Raw genomic sequence first — 22,825 nt, 5'->3', positions numbered from 1 at the left:
GGAAGCAGTTAATACCATAAATTATCTGGGAGTACGCATTAGGAGTGATTTAAAATGGAATGATCATATAATGTTGATCGTCCGTAAAGCAGATGCCAGACTGAGATTCATTGGAAGAATCCTAAGGAAATGCAATCCGAAAACAAAGGAAGTAGGTTACAGTACGCTTGTTCGCCCACTGCTTGAATACTGCTCAGCAGTGTGGGATCCGTACCAGATAGGGTTGATAGAAGATATAGAGAAGATCCAACGGAGAGCAGCGCGCTTCGTTACAGGATCATTTAGTAATCGCGAAAGCGTTACGGAGATGATAGATAAACTCCAGTGGAAGACTCTGCAGGAGAGACGCTCAGTAGCTCGGTACGGGCTTTTGTCAAAGTTTCGAGAACATACCTTCACCGAAGAGTCAAGCAGTATATTGCTCCCTCCTACGTATATCTCGCGAAGAGACCATGAGGATAGAATCAGAGAGATTAGAGCCCACACAGAGGCATACCGACAATCCTTCTTTCCACGAACAATGCGAGAATGGAATAGAAGGGAGAACCGATAGAGGTACTCAAGGTACCCTCCGCCACACCCCGTCAGGTGGCTTGCGGAGTATGGATGTAGATGTAGATGTAGATATATTCGATCGCTTCTGACGACGGTCAAAGTTTTCGAGGTACTTTATATGCCTTTTAGCGAGTGCGTAGTCCAAGCGAAGCGATGGCACAGTTGCTAGTGTTACAATCACACTTTTGCGCCCAGTGTTCCAAACCCGATTATTGTTTTTATTTTTTGTTTTTCATTTATCTACCCACGTCCCTAGAAGATTACTGTACTAATGTTTTCCACTGTAGACTGAAAGAACGTTGTCCTTATTCGTCATCTAATTGTATGTCTGGTGAATGATTTTAAAAATAAAAAAAGAAAGAATGGAAAAATGATTTGAAATTGTTTTCGGTGAAACTCCTATAGTGTATTTTGATCCATAATCAATTACAAGCGCCAGTTTTCGGAAAAGTGATCCGTTATGCGCAGTGTGCCGTGAAGTTATTGGCAACGCTTGAAATCTTCGACAAAGTTAATGACGATTGTTCCCCGAGTGAAATTCATACAAAGAAATGTCGCTATGGCAAACCTGACTTGACGCGAAGCTCGTGGTGTTCGGAATGTCTGTGTTTCGGATGTTCCTACGATCGGTATCATCCAATCAAATGTACCAAATCTTCCTGTAGAATAAACACAAGTACAAATATCAGAATTAAGAACTGATATAAGATGAAATATAAGAATATGAGAATTTAACAAGATTGTAACCCCAGAAAATATCATACACTCGTATACTGTATAACATGTATGACCCTTATTATGAAAACCAGTTGTAATTTTACAGCTAATATAACGTCCTTTTATCCCCTAACTTTATAAAAAAAACATTCGTGTACTAACCTGCTACAGACATCGGTAGATAAATGAATGAAAGTAACATTATAAAATAAATAAAATCAGTAAACTGGTTTCGGACACGGGACGCGAAAGTGAGAGACCGTGACGATAGCCACCATTCCACCGGGTGAGTTGCGCTTAACGACCGCTAAAGGGCACCTAAACTATGTTGAAAACTTTGACGGTCGTGTTATCAGAAACGGTCCTGTATCTAGGAATAAGCCAAGACATGTGTTCGCTTATTTTGGCTACTTTTCCACTGATAAATGTTTCTGGGGTTCGGGTTTTGGCACTTGAGTTAGAGAATATCGGTGCTGTTGGATAGGCAGACATGAGTGTTGCAGCTCAGAGACCGTGCACTATTCTGAAACAGTGTACTGTGAATAAATCGGTTCTTAAGGATGTGGATTGGTGGTACGAAAGCGGAATTTTTGTACATATTACAAGCAATCTATATTCCACTTACTATGATGGCTTATTCGCAAAATCAGAACGTTGGATGGCACAGTCTGTGAAGAGGAACCCCGCTGTCAGGTTGCACTAAGTCTATTTGTTACGGCTATAACCACCAAAATATGACAGTTGTGACAGGCGAGTAAGCCACTTTTTTTTGCTCAACAACTTTGTAGCGAAACCAAGCAAAATACCTCTCAGTAAATTTTGGAAACGACGTATTGGTCTTCAGAGACTCATTTCTTATATGAAGGTTCAGACACCATATTTGGTTTAGAAATTCCATTACCGCAGACGTTACTTAAAAGCATCAGAGGATAGAATGATTGAGTAGCTACAGAAAATGCTGCTCACAAAAATGTTAGGCACTCTTCTCAGATAGATGGCGATTAAACTTAGAGTTAAATATGCAGTTGTTTCACCCTTGCTTTTGGGTCATATGTTCTGCTTGGTTTACGAACCGCTATTCCGCCCAAACCACAATGCATTTGAATGTTGTTTCCGTTCAGCAGTATAGTCGTGTCTCTTGTGCGCAACACGTCATAGGAACACTGATTCTTGGAGTCGGTCGATTATACTTAACAGTCGAAATAGATGGGAAGGTAAAAATAATAGCACACCATTACCAAATACTTTCCTACAGGCAGTCACAAAACACCATGCACGTTACAGACTCCGCTGGAGAGTTAATGATTCATTCCAGATCTCTGGTAAAAACCGCTTCCCTTTCTTTATGAATGTCCTGAAGAAGAAAGAGTTACTCCGCAATCCACCCTATGGTGTAGGTGGAAGATACGTGTGGTACCTTTATCATTCTCCCGCGCCCCCGGCTCCATTTCCATTCGTGGATATTACACGGTAGACCTACTGTTGGTAAGCCTCCGTTTGAGCTCTAATATCCCAGACCTCAGAGATGTGTGTGTTGGAAGCCGTAACGTGTATTTCCTGGAAGGTGCCGAGCGGGATGGTGCAGTTGTACGACGCTACACTCGCATTCGGGAGGATCGCGGTTCAAATAATTATCCATCCATAAACATTTAGATTTACAGTGGTTGCCCTAAATCATTGAAAATGCAAATGGCGGGAGACTTCCTTTGAAAAACATCACCGATTTCGTTCCACCCTCCTTCCCCACTATGAAGTTGAGTCTGTCTCTAATCACATCGCCGTCCACGGCGGTTTGTCGTTACGTGACACTGCTGCTACAGTTTATCGGGATCCTACCACTGTTGTCCGAACATTGGAATCGAACGCTCTGAAGGGCCATACAACGTCATGCAAAATGTCGACGGCCCCGAGGGACTAGCGGCCGAGATGACAGTCATACTGTTTATTCTGCAAATACACTGTGTATTAAACCTTAATCTTCCTTCTTTTTCTCATAGGGAAGTACCTACTAATTAATTCCTTATATAATAAAGTGTATTTATCATAACGTAGCCCCGTCTCTTCCACAGTTAATGTGACAACGACGTCAGGGTGGAAGCTCTGCGAGTGCACGACGCGAGTGCGGAAGACCCGCAAGAGGCAAGTGTAGAAAACTATAGATATGAGTGGTGTCTGTTCTCTCTGACATATCCAGCGGAACAGACACTACTCATATTTATAATTCTATGGGTGCGACTGTTTGGTGAAAAAGTTTCAGTGCGGATGCACAACCAACATGGGAACTCCTACAGGAATCAGAAATCTGCCAGTAGCAGGTTTATGGGCGGGGGTTGTTGTGATGCGGCGAGCGGGAAGTTGCGAATTTTGACCCTAGGGAAAGAGTGTTCGGATGGCCGAGGCGGCTAAGGTAACCGTCCCAGAGAAGTGGAGCATCCGGTTTCTACTCCCGGTCCGGCACAAATTTTCAGCTCTCGCCTTTGCATTGCTGCAATGCCCTGTGCGGCTGGAAGTCATTATTTCCTTATTAAGTCTTTCTGATCCCGTTTCCTTTCCATTCCTTTCATGCCAGTTTGTCATGTAAGTTTAGAAAATACATGAATCGCGACTGCAGAAATTCCATAAAACACTGTTCTCGACGATGATATCCAACGGCCTTCCATTGCGTCATCTTGCACTGTGCGTCATACCGTACCTGCCTGCAGAATAAAGCCTGTCAGCTACATCGTTTGTGATTGCACGATGCGGAAGCTCACTTTGTCGTCTTCCAGACACAGTTGCTCTGGACTGAGTTCCCAATCCTAAGTTTCAGTCACATCGAAAGTGATATCGGTGGCAAAATACAGGATGCAACGAAATATCGTCACATCATAACGCTTTCAGAAATTTTATTCACATTGCTGGCCATCAAAATTTCAGTACCATAAGGGTAGCATGCAACCAACATCTAATTGACAAGAAGTACACTACACGCTTGGATATGCGTTTCAGTTCACCCGCACAAAGCATGTACGAGTTATGCCCTCATAAATTTCTTTTCAGTGTTTGTTGCTCATGAGAGGATCGTGGTTCACGTCGTATAAGACGGAGAAACAACAGCACATATTGTAGCTTAACAGTGACTGGATCATGACATATCGGGAACGCGGTTTGTCGTTCCGTGACACTGCTGCTACAGTTTATCGGGATCCTACCACTGTTGTCCGAAGATGGAATCGAACGCTCTGAAGGGCCATACAACGTCATGCAAAATGTCGACGGCCCCGAGGGACTAGCGGCCGAGATGACAGTCATACTGTTCATTCTGCAAACCAGGATCGTGCATCGATATCACTTCTTTTTAGCCAGCAAAGGGGTTTGATTAACCACCGTCCGAACAGGCCTTTAAGGCCCACCGGTACCCGCCAGCTGCCGTATTAATCTCAGCCAATAGAGGTCACAAGATGCGAATACGGAGGGGCATGTGGTCAATACACTGCTCTCCTGGCCGTTTTCAGTTTTATTGACCGGTGCCGTTACTCCTCAATTAAGTAGTTCTTCAGGTGACCTAACAAGGCTGAGTGCACCCCACTTGCCAATAGCACTCGGCAGCTCCAAACGTTGACCCGTGCAAATGTTAGCCAGGCCCGACAGTGCTTAACTTCCATGATCTGACGGGAACCGGTGCCACCGCTGCATTAATGCCGCTGGCAGATGGTCTTGATTGCAGCGAGATAAATATGCACATGGACAGTGTGGTAAGACGCCTGGAACACCTCGGACTGTCAGCGCGGTGACAACTCTCGCCGCTTCCCTTGACGCGACAGAGAAAGGTGAAAAACCATCGTCTTTAAAGGAGACTTCGCAATTCTGCATACAACATCCATATAACTGAGCGTCGAGGAGAATGAACGATGGCAGTGTATTATTCATCGCCATACGCACCCAGCTCATGGCGTATTCGCATGAGGTATCACTGCGTGCACAACACGATCACTTTTGGTTCGGAAAGCTGGTAATTTGGACAGCAGGCGTCACATTTGCGACGCGTTGAGGTCAATGATTGTGCTCTGCATTCGAAATTTCCATGACGTCATCTTTGAATAAGATTGTTGCAAGACCACGTGTTGCACTTGTTGTCCTAACCTATATCGATACAGTGTTCGACTGCTGCCTTGACTGGCATTTTCTCCTGAGCTCTCATCCACTGAAAATATCTGTCCATAGGCCGACGAGGGACTGGCCAGGCAACATGATTCATAATAATTGCTGGTACGGCGTCGAAGTAGCATGGAAGTAACCACAGCTATCATCCTCAATTCTCGGCCCACTAGGGCCATTCTTTGCTGCCACATACAGGGTGTCCCAGGAGGAATGGTCAATATTCAGGGATACAACAGGAACGATCATTCAAAGCAAGAAATTCTAGTGAACATGGGCTGCAAAACGCATACCTCAAGAGCTATGAGCGTTTCTTCGTCTTTGATACGGTGAAAAACATTACTTCTATTGCAAATCTTTACTTCCCATATTTTGGAAGCTCGGCTCTATGTTGTTAACTTAAGAACTATGAGCACTTGATCACCTCCGCTATTGTGAAACACATTACTTCTACCGAGCATGTGCTCATAGCTCTTAAGGTATGCCATTTGAGGAAATTTTTAGTAGATCAATTATTCCCGTTTTTGTCAATAGTACCTTCTGCCAGAAGATGGAAAGCAAAGACCTTACAGTAGAAGAGATTTGTTTCGCAGTATCGAAGATGAAGAAGTGCTCACACCAATTTCGGTGTGCGTATTAGAGCCAATGTTTACTAGACTTTTTGCTTCGAATGATCGTTCCTATATTATCCCTGAACATTGACGATTCCTGCTCGGATATCCAATGAATGTAAAAGCTCTGCATGTTTTCCATGTATACCTCCAAATCACCTACATATTTAATCATGTATTCTTCTTACTATACTCTATACGCACAATAAGTACCAGTTAAATTTCGTTATTTACTATCTTTTCTGGCGATGCAATTATAATCGCTAGTGGTGTATTTATCCTATGTTATAACCTTTTATCTATTATGGGTAAAACAGGACATGACTTTTGTTTACAATTATACATCTACTTTCACTTTTGGTTGAATAATAACTACACAAGTTAGCACCTTGAGTATAGCTATTATTACTACTACCGCACTGATGATCCAGAACATCATCACCACTGCCCAATACGAGATTGAATGTCTGGTGGCGTAGTAGACACGTGACGTGGTAAGTAAAGTGTATTAGCGGATCAGAGACGACTGAACCGCCCAGGTAGTGACGCATATTAACGCGACCGAGATATGTTGGTCCCAAATCGATTAACGACGACGGTTCGGTGAGCCAGCCAAACTGAATGTGGTTTTAGGCGGTTTCCCACGTCTCAATAGATATATACACGGCCGCTTCCCATGTTCCGCCTTAGATACATGCTGCACAAACATTGGAACCCTTTCTAAGACTTGCATACAGAATTTAGTCTATACGCAGAGAGACGGGATGCACTGCTTCTGTCCTGGGGGGCGATGGAGGGGGGGGGAGGGAGGGTGAATAGGTGACTGATAACCTTCGCCGTTTGTTATCCTCAGACACTTACTCAGCGTCAGAGATGAATGGGAAATCATTTCAACGGCGATACGGGCTGCAAATGAGGAAATCCACTAACATAAGGGACTTTCAGTAAAGGCAGATTGTTACGTCTGGACGCCTGGAAACGAGCATGTCAGAAAAAGTAAAGCTGGTCCGCTGTTCGCCTGCAACCCTCATGAGCGCCTGTGGGAAGTGACTGAAAGACGCTGAAAACACGAATAAACAAGGCGTTGGACAGCCACGCGTCATCAGAGAAAGTAGACGTCTTAGATTTGCCCACTTGTAATGAGGATAGAGTGCAATGCTGTTGTAGGTAAAACTGTTTCACAGTACATGGTCCAGCACATATTGTTGAAACTTGGGCTCCGCAACAGACAAACACCTGAATTATCCCTTATCGTCCCAATAACATCGCCAATTACGTTTGCAGTGGACTTAGGATCATCGAGATAGGCTGTGAATCAATGGAGACCCCTGGTCCTAAGGCACAATGTTATATCCAGTTTGGATCATCGATTCAATTCCCGACGATCGCTGGTGTGTAGGATTCCTTGGGTGCACAGACCGCTACTTAAGGGAAACTGATGTTCCTTTAGTGCAGTAGTTGTATGTTGGTGCAGTTGGTCATGTCTCTCCAAAGCCCTTTGGAATCGTTTCAGCAGTGTTATCGAGGATCTATCATATTAGCTCCTGATGGTGACTCTACGTAACATCTGATGTTCCATGCTTAGTCGCTTGTCGGCCAGCAGGAGACACACTTGTATGCAGAGGGCTTTTCTAGATTTCTTTTCCGCAGGTACAATCGTTTCTTTCTTTCCTTCCATCTGATTTAGCGCAGGTACGTGGCACACGGATCGTGGACTGTCAAAACGTGGATCATTCATCATGAAGCTTTCATGTGTCGTAATCTGAGAGTTTGTTTAATGTTTGGGAATAAGTTGTAGGTTCGTCTTCGTTTTTTGGCATCATTCCAATATTCGTGCCAAAGAATGGATATTCAGGCTTTTGTTTGCTTTCAGTTTGTGGCCTACACCACAGAACTCTGAAATAGGTGTTAGTCATTCTTCATTAGCCAGTACAGAGCTGATTTCTTCTTATTGTTTGGGCAAGTGGATGTATTTCAAATATCACTCGAAATGCATCTACAGATGTGGTGCTAAAAACTCTTCACATCCACGGGAATTCTCCTCGTTACACTGTGTTTACTGCTTGCGCTGGTGCTACCAGTATCTACGTATGAGCTATGAAACTCGCACAATGGCAGTTAAAATAACCTCGCAATTCGATGCATTGTGTGTATTCATGCGAGGCATGTTTATGCTGGCGCTAGCAGTATCAACGTACGAGCCGTGATACTCGCACAATAGCAGGTAAAATAGCGTCGTAATACGAAGCATTGTTTTGTCATTACTTTTCGATTTCTCTTATTCATTTCGTTGTGTGAGAGCTCAAATTTAATCGTTCTTCCAGTAAAACTCCTAAATATCTGGATACAGCTTTTATTTTTGTGGGCGTATTATTAACTTGCTTTGATTTTTTCTTAACAGGTGGCGTTTTAGAACCCTATGGAGACCATGAATATATAAATATGTCTTTGTTGTCGCAAAAATCAATAACATGATATAATAAGAATAAAATTTGAATTTCATAATAAAGTATTTTTGGTAGTTTCTAAGTAAAACCACTGGTTCATTATGATGATTTTAATGGCTACATTTTTCGTAAAATTCAGTGGGACAAACCCACATTGCGTGTTTTACACACTGATCTTGTGTGATGCGATGCATTAGCATAACTACAGTGTGAATATCTTCGAGATGGTCCTCTTTCTGGCATATGGGATGGATTGTGAAAGTGTTTATCAGGTGCAACGAATAGCTTGAATCTGTTCTGCTTGATCTGAGACCTCTTGCCGTTAGGAGATGATGAAGATGCTCGAACTAGACCAGCAAAATTACAGACAGTATGAACTGCTTCAAGGATATTTGCTTGTGATTGCGTGTTCCCTATGAATTATGAAGATATTTACAACAGTGCCACAAAATTCTGTGCTGCTACTTTTTGCTCTTCCTGTCAATCTCTTAGATTGATTTTAACATGTCCGACCTACCTACAAGCCCCATATAGGCACTGTAATCCTTTAAATATTGTGCATGAAAGTTCTACGCGGGAGCAATATTTACATTTCTGAGTGTTGTGCTTACCTTTTCAATATTGTGTAAATTTGAAAGAAACTGTCTTGGTGTAAGATGTTTCCAAACGGCTGCTGTAATACCTTGGCTGCTACAGCGAAACTGGAATTTTCCCCGAGACAAGACACATTCTTTTCCTTCTCAAAGTGTTCTGGGACCCAAACTCTTCCTTTCCTCAGCGCCCCATAAGCATATATTCCCCTGTTTCCTCAGATCGAGCATTAGGGGTATACAAGTAAAATAATTATCATAATACAGCCTGTCACATTTTCCCTTCAAGTTCTGAAACAAAATGTCGTACAACTCGGGAACCTAAGCACATTTCTACCTCCTGGCTAATATTCTCCGCGTAGAGCGCAAACTTGGAATCATAGCCAGTTTCATTTGCCGGTAACAAAATATTGTACCCACGTTTTATGGATTTCTGTGGCATGTACTACTTGAGGTTTTACCTACCTTTGAAACGAATCATCGATTCGTCCACAGCGAGATGTTCTGTTGGTTTATAACTTTCAGAGTAGCTCTCGCTACGATAATCCAGCAGTAGGCGTATCTTGCTCCTTTCTTGGCTGCTTATCGTTATCATTCACATGTATATGCCCCAGCAACCACGAAAATCTGAGGCATGAGAACTGAAATACAGGAATCACGGAGAGCTGGGTCAGATGATCAACCCGTTAATAAATTGAGGGGAACAAATTTCTTCATTTTGTTAATATCAGCTGATCTCAACGATGTGGAACCTCCACGCTTTTGAGTTGCGTACAATTCGGTATGAAATACTAGATAGTCTAGTAAATCATTATGAAATAAGCAGCCAAATACGTCAGATGTGTTTGCTTTTTGAGAAACAATATTTGAACCATAAGTATGTGAAAACTGAATAGTTGCTTTTGCAGGTATCTGTTTCACCCATTCGATATGCTCCATTAGTTCTGCATTGTCATTACGCATACCATTGTCACTTTCAACACAAACACTTTCATCCACAGCCCCTTCACGCTGGACTATGCTCTCTTCAGTTGGAATAAGTTGTGGTTGTTGATCAGAGTCATCTGATTCCCTTTCAATATTCGAAGCTGCTGACTCTGGATTACTTGGAATTTCAGCAAGTATGTCAATTAGCATATCTGTGCTGAAAAAAAATGTTCAAATGTGTGTGAAATCTTATGGGACTTAACTGCTAAGGTCACCAGTCCCTAGCTTACACACTACGTAACCTAAATTATCCTAAGGGCAAACACGCACACCCATGCCCGAGGGAGGACTCGAACCTCCGCCGGGACCAGCCACACAGTCCATGACTGCTGCGCCTTACTACAGTCTGGAACCGCGCGACCGCTACGGTCGCAGGTTCGAATCCTGCCTCGGGAATGGATGTGTGTGCTGTTCTTAGGTTAGTTAGGTTTAAGTAGTTCTAGGTTCTAGGGGACTGATGACCTCAGTAGTTAAGTCCAATAGTGCTCAGATCCATTTTTTTGCTGCACCTTAGACCGCTCGGCTAATCCCGCGCGGCATCTGTGCTGATTTCACAGGCTCTGAATTCTTGATTTCATTTTGTCGGTGGTATTCATACCGCTTTGTCGGAATTGGTTAGCTTTATGTATGTAGTTTTTACACAACATCCATGAAGTGAGCTACATGATCACATAGCTCCAGTGACAGAGGTATACGAAAGTCTGAAAGTAGAGACCTTTTGGTGCTATTACCCTCACACAAGTAAAAGTCACATCCACTGCTGCGTAAAATTACTTGTGAGACGGGACACCATCGCAATTACTGCGCCACCACTACCTGTTGATTGATCCAGACGTACCTGTCGCTGTGTTACATTGCATTTGTATGTCCCGCTTGTCATAAATCCACGTCCTTACTTTCAGTGACACGCAAACTAAATTGACTAATCTTCCAAAATATGTGGAAAGGATCATAGAGGTGGTCGCTCCACAGGTGTTCACCGCGTTGGTCGTGCCATACACTGATCAGCCACATCATTATGACCACCGACCTACCATCGATATAAACCCGTCCAGGCGATAGCAGCGTCACCTGTCGAGGAATGACTGGCAGTCACACACACGCACGGTGCATGCAGTGTCAGTGCACGCGCTGTGTGTGTGTAGAATGGGGAAGGCACTCAATATATTTGAGCTTGACTGAGGGCAGATTATGAAGGCTCGGAATCTCGGCACGAGTATTTCGGAAACTGAAATACTTGTTGGGTATTCGAAGAGTGCTGTGGCGAGTGTCATCAACACGTGCTGAAACCAAAGTGAAACAACGTCCAGACGTCGTGGGCTTGGGCGGCCACCCCTCATTACAGATGTCAGACGTCGTAGTGTGGGCAGACTAGAAAACAGGACAGGCGGCTTACTGTGGCAGAACCAACATCAGACTTTAATTCTGGACAGAATACAAGTGTATCTGAACACACGGTGCACCTAACACTCCTAACGATGGGCCTCCGCAGCCAACAACCCATGCATGTACCAATGTCAACACCACGGCATCGGCCACTATGACTGAAATGAGCACACGACGATGGGCAATGGACATTTTCCCAGTGGCAGAGCGTTGTATGGTCTGATAAATCCCGATACTTTCTTCATCTTTTCTGATCTTTTTGAGGAAGTTAATCTAGAGGAAGGTATTCGCGACCATAATGTCGTTGTGGCTTCAGTGGAAGTTGCAAAAAAACCAAAGAAACAGCGTAGAGTTTTTTTGCGGGGGGGGGGGGAGGGGAGGGAGGAGCAAATAAAAGTGTCGTTAATGAATGTCTTCATAGTCAGCTCCAATCATTCACCGCGAGACACAAAGATATAGAGCATCTTTGGTAGGAATTTAAAGGTATTTTCCACCACGTGTTAGAGAAATATGTGCCTAGCAAAAATATAGGGGAGGGAAAGGATCCATCTCGGTTCAATAAACATATTAGGAAGTTGCTGAGATAGCAGAGAATTTTGCACAGTCATTTTAAACGTAGTCACTGCCCCGCTGACAAACAGAAATTATGCGAAATGAAAGCAGCTGTCAAAAGGTCAATGAGAGATTCTTTTAACGAATTTGAAAGCAATATTTTGTCTGCCGATTCTAAAAAAAATCCAAAAAATTTTGGTCGTACGTGCAATCTATGAACGCTACAAATAATTCAATACCTTCTCTTGCTGACAGTACGAGTAATGTAACGGATGATGATAAACAGAAGGCCTAAATTTGAAACCTAGCTTTCAAAAACTCATTTACGGCAGAGGACTGAAGCACCGTCCGCCCCCGGTAGCTGAGTGGTCAGCGTGACGGAATGTCAATCCTCAGGGCCCGGGTTCGATTCCCGGTTGGGTCGGAGATTTTCTCCGCTCAGGGACTGGGTGTTGTGTTTGTCCTAATCATCATCATTTCATCCCCATCGACGCGCAAGTTGCCGAAGTGGCGTCAAATCGAAAGACTTGCACCAGGCGATTGGTCTACACGACGGGAGCCCCTAGTCACACGACATTATTATATTATACTGCAGCACCATTCCCCCTTTCAACTATCAAACAAACGCAAGGATGGCTGACATAGTGTTTAGTGTATCTGGGATTGTAAAACAGTTAAGATCCTTAGACACCAAGAAGGCATCTGGCCCAGACGGTATCCTCGTAAGATTTTATTTTGACTATGCTACAAATATAGCACCATTCTTATTCATCATCTAGCAAAGATCATTGGAACTGCGGAAAGTTCCACAGGACTGGAAGAAGGCCCAGGTCATAGCAATCTATAAAAACGGTAGAAAATCAGATGCATTTCACTGACATCAATTTATTGTAGAATCATGGAACATATTTTGTGTTCAGACATAATGACCGTTCTAGACACTGAGAAGCTCATCTGCAGAAACCAGCACGGTTTTAGGAAACAGCGGTCACGCGAGACAGCTGGCCCTCTTTGTGCATGATATACAACAGGCTCCAGATGCCGGCTCCCAGGTTGATGCCACATTCCTCGACTTTCGGAAGGCGTTCGACTCAGTTCCTCACTGTCGCTTGCTCCAAAAAGTGGGCTCTTACGTTCTATCCGATGATGTATGCAGTTGGATAGAAAGTTTTCTAACAGACAGAGAGCAGTATGTCGTCCTGAATGGGGAGACTTCAACAGAAACAAGCGTAACACCAGGTGTGCCCCAGGGCAGCGTAATAGGTCCACTGCTTTTTATGATTTATATAAACGATCTGGTAGATGGTATTGACAGCGGCATTAGACTGTTTGCCGATGATGCTGTAGTCTACACGAAAGTAGTATCACACGAAAGTTGTGAACAAATCAATGAAAATTTGCAGAAAATAAATGCGTGGTGTAATGGCTGGCAGTTATCTCTCAATATTCCTGCTTATAACAAAGCGAAAATCCCCATTAATATACGAGTACAATATAAATGTCCAGTGTTTGGAAGCGGTATCATCCGTCAAGTATCTGGTTGTGACTATTGGAAATGATCTCAAATGGAACGATCAGATTACACAAGTAACTGGTAAGGCGAACTCTAGATTGCGGTTTATTGGTATAATCCTGAAGCGATGCAGTCCTTCAACAAAGGAAATTGCTTACAGTACTTAAGTTCTTCCAGTCTTAGAGTATTGTTCGTCTTTATGGGACCCTTACCAGTTGGGTCTGGTTGAAGAGATTGAAAAGGTCCAAAGAAAAGCGGCAAGGTTCATGAATGGTACATTTAGTCATCGCCAGAGCGTTACAAATCACATAGAAATTGTGAAGTGGGACACACTTGCAGATAGACGACGCGCTAAACGGAAGGGGCTGCTCACTAAACTCCAAAATCCAATCCCCGCCTAGGATGTAGAGCATATATTATTACCACCAACTATTATATCGCGCAATGATCACCATTCAACGATAAGGGAAATCAGAGCTCGTATTGAGGCGTTCAAACAGTCGTTTTCCCTCGCGCGATCCGCCACTGCAACAGAGGGGGGGGGGGGAATAATATGACTTTGGCGCGAATTGTGCCCTCCGCCACACACCGCCTAGTGGCTAGCGGAGTATATATGTAGATGTAGATCATGCCGATGGGAGGGCGCGAATCCGTCGTATTCCAGGGCAACAGCTGCTTGATAGCTGTATTGAGGGACGGATCAAGCTGGCGACAGCTCCATTTTGCTCTGGAGAACATTCACATAGGTATCCATCTAGTGAAGCTCGTGCAAGGCACCATGACGGCCAGGGAGTATCGTACACGGGTTGCAGACCACGTACACCCCTTCGTGACGACTATATTTCCCAACGCCTGTGGCATTTTTTAGCTAGATAATGTGCCGTGTCACAAGGCCAGAAGCCTCCTGGAGTGGTTCGAGGAACACAGTGGCGAGTACCAATTGATATGCTGCCCCCCTCTCCCCCCCCCCCCCCCCTCAGCTCGCCAGGTTTGAACCCGCTCGAACACAGCTGGGGTGTGATTGAACGTGGCGTCAGAGCTCATCGCCACCCTCCCTGGAATTTATGAGAATGAGGTGGCTTGTGTGTGCACATATGATGCCGATTCCCTCCAGCGACGTACTATGGCCTCACTGCTTCCACACCTCGACACGTTGCCGCTTTTATCCGCGCAAAGATGGACATATTGGCTATAAGGTAGGTGGTCATAATGTTCTGGCTACGATTGTGCAGACGTTTGGGCTCGGAAATTTCACGCTCCAGGTGGTTTTTGTATGGAGAAACCCACCCACAGAGCACGGGGAAAAGAATGACAATTTCTTACGCGAATCTGGCAGCACACGATCCTCACCTCTGCATAATTGGGAAGAACGTTTCTATCGCAGAGGCATCGGAGGAAGAGTACATCTACGGAGGTCGCTTTGCGCCTGGTTGAAAAATGTAGCGGGAGCCCTCAGTAGCCGAGGACCGAGTCTGCCTGCGAATAAAACTCGGTCAACAATCACGATACATAATGATGACCGTTTAAGTCAGCAATCTGGAGCTACTAGTGAACACCAGCTCCCGCATGTGAGCCCCCACTGGCACTTTCGCGGAAGCAAAGGCACCTCCGGAATTTGCAACTCGCTAAGTGATATTAAATTTTAACCTATGCTTATGAGCTCTTCCGTGCTGCTCCTTAGCGTGTTCGATGTCGTATGCGAGTTATGGATCCATATTTTTCTTCCTTTGGCCTTACGGTTGCTGAATGAAATAAGAACAATCAGGTACTTATTTCAGTAAAGTGATCTGACAGTGGATATTGTCACAGGACAGCCACCGATAAGGGAGGCACCGGCGGGTATGGGTCCAGCGTATAGGCTAGAATCGCCACGCCACGTAACAGTACACTTTACGCGCATGACATCCTCCTCTCCTATTTCCTATCGACCACGGAGTTTTTCCCGTTACACACGTCCTATCGCCAAGATGGATTTCAGCACAATGATTAAGGCATGCACAAAATGACAGTCGGAAATCACATCGCCGTTACTGTTGCAACAACTAATGGCAAGGAAATGTAGTTCCTTGTGGTAATTAGCGAGTATAAAATGCTGAGCTCTCTGATAGTCTCTATAGCTCCCAAGAGCAATACGTTTCATATTTTACTTGTCATTTGGCTACTTGTATGATTTTTCCACCTTGGATCTCTTCCCGATCTACAGTTGGATACCAGTAGCCACTGAGAAATAATGTTGCTGTTGGGAAATCGTTAGAACTATATGCATTTACATACAAGTAGTATGGGCTACGCAACGCCTCACATACAATCCAAAAGTTTATTGATGAAATCATTAGGTGCCTCCAGATAAAGAACATGAATGTCACCTTCAAGAAGTCTTATGCAGCTTAACCGAATGTGGAGTATTACTGACTCAGGTAAAGAGCATGATCAGGTGCTACAGATGTGCCCATTGTCAGAAAGAAATTATATTTCGCTGGAATATGTCGACACCCAGCATGTTCGCCCCTCTGTAGGAATATCTTATGCCAATGATAGTGGGAGTACCTCACTGATACATAATCATAAACTTTTATGGCCACTTGATATACTGTACAGCGGAAGCCCAGGTGCCGTTCTGAGTGCTACTAGCCTGCCTCACCATGCGTAATACCACATCTCTTGTAGCTAATAAAGACCCACAGGATCTGTTAGAAGCATCCTATGTGAGCTTGGCGTGGGTAGCTTTGTTAGCACGTCCTATTGCTAGAGGCCACTTAGAGGTATTCTGTCCGTACGGTGTGTGCGGTTCTGCAGCAGTACGTAAACAGTGTCTAGAACTGCATATAGCTTCTCTCCAAAAATCTGAAATCGAAAGGCGTTACTGGTCACAGTTTATACTGAATTTTTGGCCGCATTTGAGGCAGTGAAATACTTCCGATTTATGGCTGAAAACTATATTGTTCTATTTACGTCACCTATGTTAGCTTTTACACAGCCCTAGCACATTTAACTGTCTGTTCAGCTTAGCCATATTAATTTTGTTACTAATTTTACGTGCAACATTCAGTATATAATGGCACCCAAATCATTGTTGCTGATGCTCTGCGCAGAGTGAGTGCCGTCTCTCAACCAATATCTTACAACGAGATTGTAATATCACAGTTTAGTAATGCAGAATTGTGGACTTGCTGCGAGAAACGTTGGATATACGTTTTGGCACTTGCCACCGTTAGGTACGCACAGGGCAGTGTACCAGGTGGAAGTCAGAGGGTGGCCATAGCTATACCTGCCAACTTTACTACACCGCGTATTTCAGTCGTGTCATATGTTACGTCATCCAGACATCTGTGCTACCAGGGCAATGCGAATGCAATTTTTATAGGCCATGATATGCAGAAAGACTGGCGCATAAACGTTTAGGAATGTGTCCCCAGCCACATTCGCAAAGTGAAACCCGAAGTACTAAGGTATTAAACTTCCTCCATCCGGATATATGTTCGGCAAATCAGCATGTAAATGTCATCGGCTCTTTATCTACCTCTCAGAACGTCGACTACTACCTCACAGTGTTAGAAGTGGCCATTAGATCAGGTGGTGGAGACTGTGGCCCATGCTTTCAGTTTCGGGTCGAAAGCATCTCAACTGCTTGTAACAGGTGACATCCGACCAAACGCCAGTGGGAGGCAGAGGTATTCCATGCCGTGGAGCGACTTTTCGGCAATCATGTCACACGAAGACCCTACATGGTAGTCAAAAATATCATCCGCTCAATAATGGGATGACGACAATGAAAATCTGTGCCAGACCGGAACTCGAACCCGGATTTACTGCTTATCGTGAGTAGTCGCATCACCATTAGGCTACCCGAGCACGCCTCATGGCCACATCCAACCTTCCATATGCCGTCAACCATGTGTCTACAAGCTACACTCTTAGATCTATAGGAGACACTGAAATCAGCCAATCAGGCCTTTCGGTACGTAAATTCAAGCTGGCCACCAGATAGAATTAGTATCAGTTTTTCTCACAGCGTAGATAATAGTGCACGAGATTGCTCAGCCTTTATCTCGGATTCGATCCTTACTACTGTCACGTAGCCAATTTTTTATCGCTATGTTTTTCGGCTTTAGAAAACCAAACGAAGAATACATTTGGCGAAACCGTCTCTCATCGGATCGAGCTTCTTTCTATATAATTATTTCTTAGCACAATCTACGCTGCAACACCGTTGTAAGCTTTACAGACTGTTTCTGATCAATCCGCAGCTCGTGGTCGTGCGGTAGCGTTCTCGCTTCCCACTCCTGGGTTCCCGGGTTCGATTCCCGGCGGGGTCAGGGATATTCTCTGCCTCGTGATGACTGGGTGTTGTGTGCTGTCCTTAGGTTAGTTAGGTTTAAGTAGTTCTAAGTTCTAGGGGACTGATGACCTAAGATGTTAAGTCCCATAGTGCTCAGAGCAATTTGAACTCTTTTTTTTTTTTTTTTTTTTTTTGTTTCCGATCACCCTGTATATCAGGCATTTTTAGTGGCATAGTGGACTGTCAACGCTGCAACACCCTTGTAAGCTTTACAGACTGTTTCCGATCACCCTGTATATCAGGCATTTTTAGTGGCATGGTGGACTGTCTTCACTATTCGCATAAGGCCACTCAAATGAGTCTTGAGTGGACAACACCCTGCTGAAAGTGCTGATGAAGGCCAGTCAAGGATCTGCGGCAAGCTGAGTAGCTACTACTATACGGCACACCTCCCTGCAGAGTGGATTCATAAAGAACCTGCGGACAGAAAGAGTACGACCAACGTCAGCGTAAAGGTACAACAAACGAGTAACGTTTATATCCCCACAATTGACCATGACGAAATTATTTATCGACGGCACCCCATTATGTAAGGCTTTGCACCCCCGAACTCGGCGTAGAAAACGATCGAAGCGATCGATCGGCAAAAATAGGCACGCTTCAGAGCCTCAGGCATCACTGAATCGGCGGTCACTACCAGGCACCTAGGTGTATCTCGCCTCCCTCAGCATCCCAGTTGCAGGTCATCCTATATTCGAGTACTGATGCTGGACCTCTACAGCGATTCAGAGAAGAGGATGCAACTACAACGGCGATGTACGGACTATGAGATTGACCCCGCCTGCTAGTCTTTCTCCATTTTGCTACAGTTTTATAGTGTTGTAATTTTTCCACACGAATCAACAGGTCTGTGAACCACTTCGACGAACTTCCAACGATATTCAGCAGAATATAGGCCAGTATAGTAAGGAGAAGTGAACCGAATACGAGGCACATGGACAAAAAGCTAGTAAACTGTTTATTATTTCAAAAGTTATCACTGTAACTGTTAATAGATTTATCCTACTGTGAGACAAGACGGTCAACGCCTTCATGGAAAAACGTTCGCAGTTGCCTACGAAACCTTGATTGTACCTAGAAGTGAACCTTTCCGTCCGCCTACATTTTGCCAAGGTTGTTTCGACTAAATTGGAAAAAGTTTCGTTGGGAAGCCCCTACACATCCTCAATACAGTTCGTATCCCTTCTCATGCGACTTCCATATATCTGGAGCCTTGAGTGAAGACATTTGTGGCTCTAGTTTTTCTTCGAAAAATGAGGTGCGCGCATGGGTACAATCATGGTATCGTTGGCAACGGCAACCATTTTTACATGAAGGCACTGTTTTTTTTACGTAATTGTGTATCCTTCCGAGATGAGAGTCAGCTGACAGTTTTCTGAGTAAGGTACCGCGTCGAAACGTACGAGGTAAAAAACTATTCGGGAAAAATCAACGTTCATGTCAGCTGACTGTTTTGTCTCACAGTGTGATAAATGTGTTAATAGTTACGGCGACTACTTTAGAAATAATAAACAATTTATTTACTCATTTTCGATTCATCTCGTTTTCGTTTTTTGTCTGCCCCTTCTATATATAATACCCCTTTTACGTACCTCCATAGTTACGTTCGATTTTAACTTAATCGCCTCTTTACGAACGAGATGTTGAGTGCTCTCTGTTCAGAAGTTCTGAATCTAGTCACGAATCTGTTTCAGTAATCCGTAAGCTCGTGTTTTTCTGAGCAATTGAAAGCATGGAACTGTATCGAATGCCTTCTGTAATCCAAGTAACACTGCATTAACCTGTCCACCACTACCTACAGCCTTCTGGGTTTCATAGAGGAATAGCGCTAGCAGCTTTTCACTAGAACTCTGTTTGTGGAATCCATGTTAATTCACAATGGGTAGACATTTGTTCCCAAAATTATTCATAATGCGAGACTATGAATCGTGTTACATATTTCGCTACTGGGTTGATCTTAGCGATGTATTCCAACAAAAATTTGCATCTGTCCGACGAACCTAACTGAAGTCGGTAGTGACCTGCGGATTTTGCTCCGGCGGTCTATGGTAACCTTCAGCTTGAAGGGCGGCACGTTAGCAAATCCTCCTGTCAGGTGTAGAAGCGTGTCGTCTGTTGAGTGATATGATTTTCTACTCCTCCGTCACTTGCCCCAGTATGAGCAATTTCGCCATTTATCGATGACTGAAAGGGAGAATCTCATCTCGATTTTCTGCAGTGAAGTAACATCTGAAGACCGAATTCTATTTCGGCATTCTGTGAGTTATCTTCCGTTTCTGTGGCAATGTGATCAGATCACCGAGTGTCTAGATCGATAATTTTCATCCGTTTATTAACTTTACAGTTGAACAAAATGTCCTAGAATATTTCATCAGACGTTCACCGAAATTTTACTTTAGAATGCGTATAGCACCCGTCGTATTGCTCACTTTCAACTATTTTGGATTCGTTCAGATTTTGTAAGTCAACAACGCTACCGAATTCGATGAAATTAGGATGAAGCTCGCTTATGCTTCGTAATATCCTTAAAACATGGTCATTGAAACACGGCAGATACGTTCCATACCTCAGAGCTATATTAGTAGGTGTATTGTGCAACACTTGTGAAATTTTTCTTTCTGCGCTTGGTATCTTCGTCCTCAAAACTGAATATTTGTTCTTTATGGCTCAAGTACTCTGAAATATCTTTCCAGCCACTCTTTCTAAACAACAGTATTTTCCTAAATGTTTAAAAATTACTTTCAACATTTTTAGAGATTAGCTAAACAGTGTATCACACGTAAATCACCTTTGATGTAATAGGTTTACCAACACTATGGGAAACAAGAGCACGTTGCATAGGCACTAACAACAGCCATACATTCAGTAACGCAAGCTTTTCTGTTATTAGAAGCAAACCCTGGAATTGTGTCAAATTCTGCACTGGACATGATAAAAAATTATGGAAGAAATAATAAAAGTCACCTTGCAGGTGCTTCTTTGTAATACGACACCGAAGGCGTTAAGTACGAAGAATTCCATAAGCTAAAAATGTGAGAAGCCGGCCGCGGTGGCCGAGCGGTTCTAGGCGCTTCAGTCTGGAACCGTACTGCTGCTGCGGTCGCAGATTCGAATCCTGCCTCGGGCGTGGATGTGTGTGATGTCCTTAGGTTAGTTAGGTTTAAGTAGTTCGAAGTCTAGGGAACTGAGGAACTCCGATGTTAAGTCCCATAGTGCTTAGAGCCATTTGAACCTAAAAATGTGAGAAGCTACAAAATAAAGATGCTACGTTGCCGTATCATAGAAATTTAGATATTAAGAATGTAAATAAGTCTCTAAATAAACTGTCATAAAAGGAGTCAACATCAGCCACACGTAATACATATGATTTGCCGGCCGGAGTGGCCGTGCGGTTCTAGGCGCTACAGTCTGGAACCGAGTGACCGCTACGGTCGCAGGTTCGAATCCTGCCTCGGGCATGGATGTGTGTGATGTCCTTAGGTTAGTCAGGTTTAAGTAGCTCTAAGTTCTAGGGGACTGATGACCACAGCAGTTGAGTCCCATAGTGCTCAGAGCCATTTTGTAGGTAGCCTGTGCAATAGAACGCATATTGAAACGACCTTTGACGCTGCAACTTGACCTATGAAAATGTGATGCGCGACTTTCAAACACTACTTCCAAGTCAGCCTTAATGCAGAAAAGGAACCACAAAGTAATGTGAGAAGAAACTCTGACTTGTGAATAAAATATGATCCAAATCTGACTTTATGTATAATCGTGCACTCAGTCATAACTTCCGATCGTACCTGATGCTTGTTGAAGGAAGAAGCTGTAGTGTCTCGACGCAAAATAATAGAGACTGCTCACAGTTCTAAGAAAACATTTATCGTAACGCTAGACGGTGCAACAATTTTCCGACATTCGACTGTGTCATTTCGCTGTCGCATGTTTAACTGACATCGATCAACTCCATGGCAGCGGACCGACGCTTTACTGCACATGTATTCTTGTGCTTCACCGGAAATAGTGACGCTCTAAATTTGTGTACTCACCCAATATGCTCAGTTAATGGTTATCTCTTTTTAATTTTAAGTCAAAACACGTTTGTCCTCGCTCTTTCCACAGCTTCAAGAACAATGCCCTCATAATAAGTAAATGTTTGTCTGTAGAATTTCGAAACATTTACTGCCGTTGGCCAATGTACTTCCACGATCCTCAAATCATGATTTTAGATTCTGTAACGCTACTGTAAGAGATACTTTTGAAATCCACTTAGAGATTGGCTGTATCACTTGGCGTTCACTTAAGAACATTCTGAAATCGGTTTACATCCATTTTGTTGTTGTAGCGTCCACAAAGTATGTGTATCAACGTTATTGGCATCGCCTGCATTGTACAGCTGCGCGCCGGAACGTTACGAGCCGCATTCCATCTGCAGGCATGAGCGACATGCCGTCAGTCAAAAAATCCCATCCATTGAAGTTAATCGTACCTTTCGTTCGGCACCTGATGCACTTCGGCCTAAATTCGCCAATAACCTGATTCTTCGCGTAATGCTAAGAGATCAGAAGCACTTGATGCGGAAGAGGAACTATTTAGTTCTAACTATAACCGACTCACGTTTGTTGCCGAAAATGATAACATTAACAACAACGTCTGTGTACTTGACGAGCTATTGGCTGTGCGCTACTTACCAAACAGCTACAGGAAAACACGTCACACCAGTTGCTGCTTCACTGGCCCCTTTCAGCAATGAACGGAACTGCAGACACATATTTAACGATATTTTAAAACATATTTTGCCATTCAAAAATCGAGACATACAGCTAGATATAGTATTTTACAGGCAATATGTTTCACTTAAGAGGAAAAGAATCTTGTGATGTAACTAGCGGCCGGCTGGAGTGGCCGGGCGGTTCTAGGCGCTTGAGTCTGGGACCGCGCGACCGCTGCGGTCGCAGGTTCGAATCCTGCCTCGGGCATGGATGTGTGTGGTGTCCTTAGTGTAGTTA

At 43.9% G+C, this 22,825-nt stretch overlaps 1 protein-coding gene across 1 annotated transcript in view; it reads right to left on the bottom strand.

Annotated features, from left to right (window-relative positions):
- Positions 1-22,577, bottom strand: part of LOC126470374 (GTP-binding protein Di-Ras2) — an 879,000-nt gene extending 856,423 nt beyond the window's left edge. The window contains exon 1 of the mRNA XM_050098197.1: positions 22,508-22,577. The gene's annotated coding sequence lies outside the window, so the exon portion shown is untranslated. The remainder of the gene's footprint in view (positions 1-22,507) is intronic.
- Positions 22,578-22,825: the final 248 nt, after the last annotated feature.

The sequence above is a fragment of the Schistocerca serialis genome, chromosome 3, assembly GCF_023864345.2.
Source record: "Schistocerca serialis cubense isolate TAMUIC-IGC-003099 chromosome 3, iqSchSeri2.2, whole genome shotgun sequence".
NCBI classification, from domain to species: domain Eukaryota; kingdom Metazoa; phylum Arthropoda; class Insecta; order Orthoptera; family Acrididae; genus Schistocerca; species Schistocerca serialis.
The sequence above is the reverse complement of the archived record's forward strand: the minus strand, read 5'-3'. Positions and strand labels throughout refer to the sequence as shown.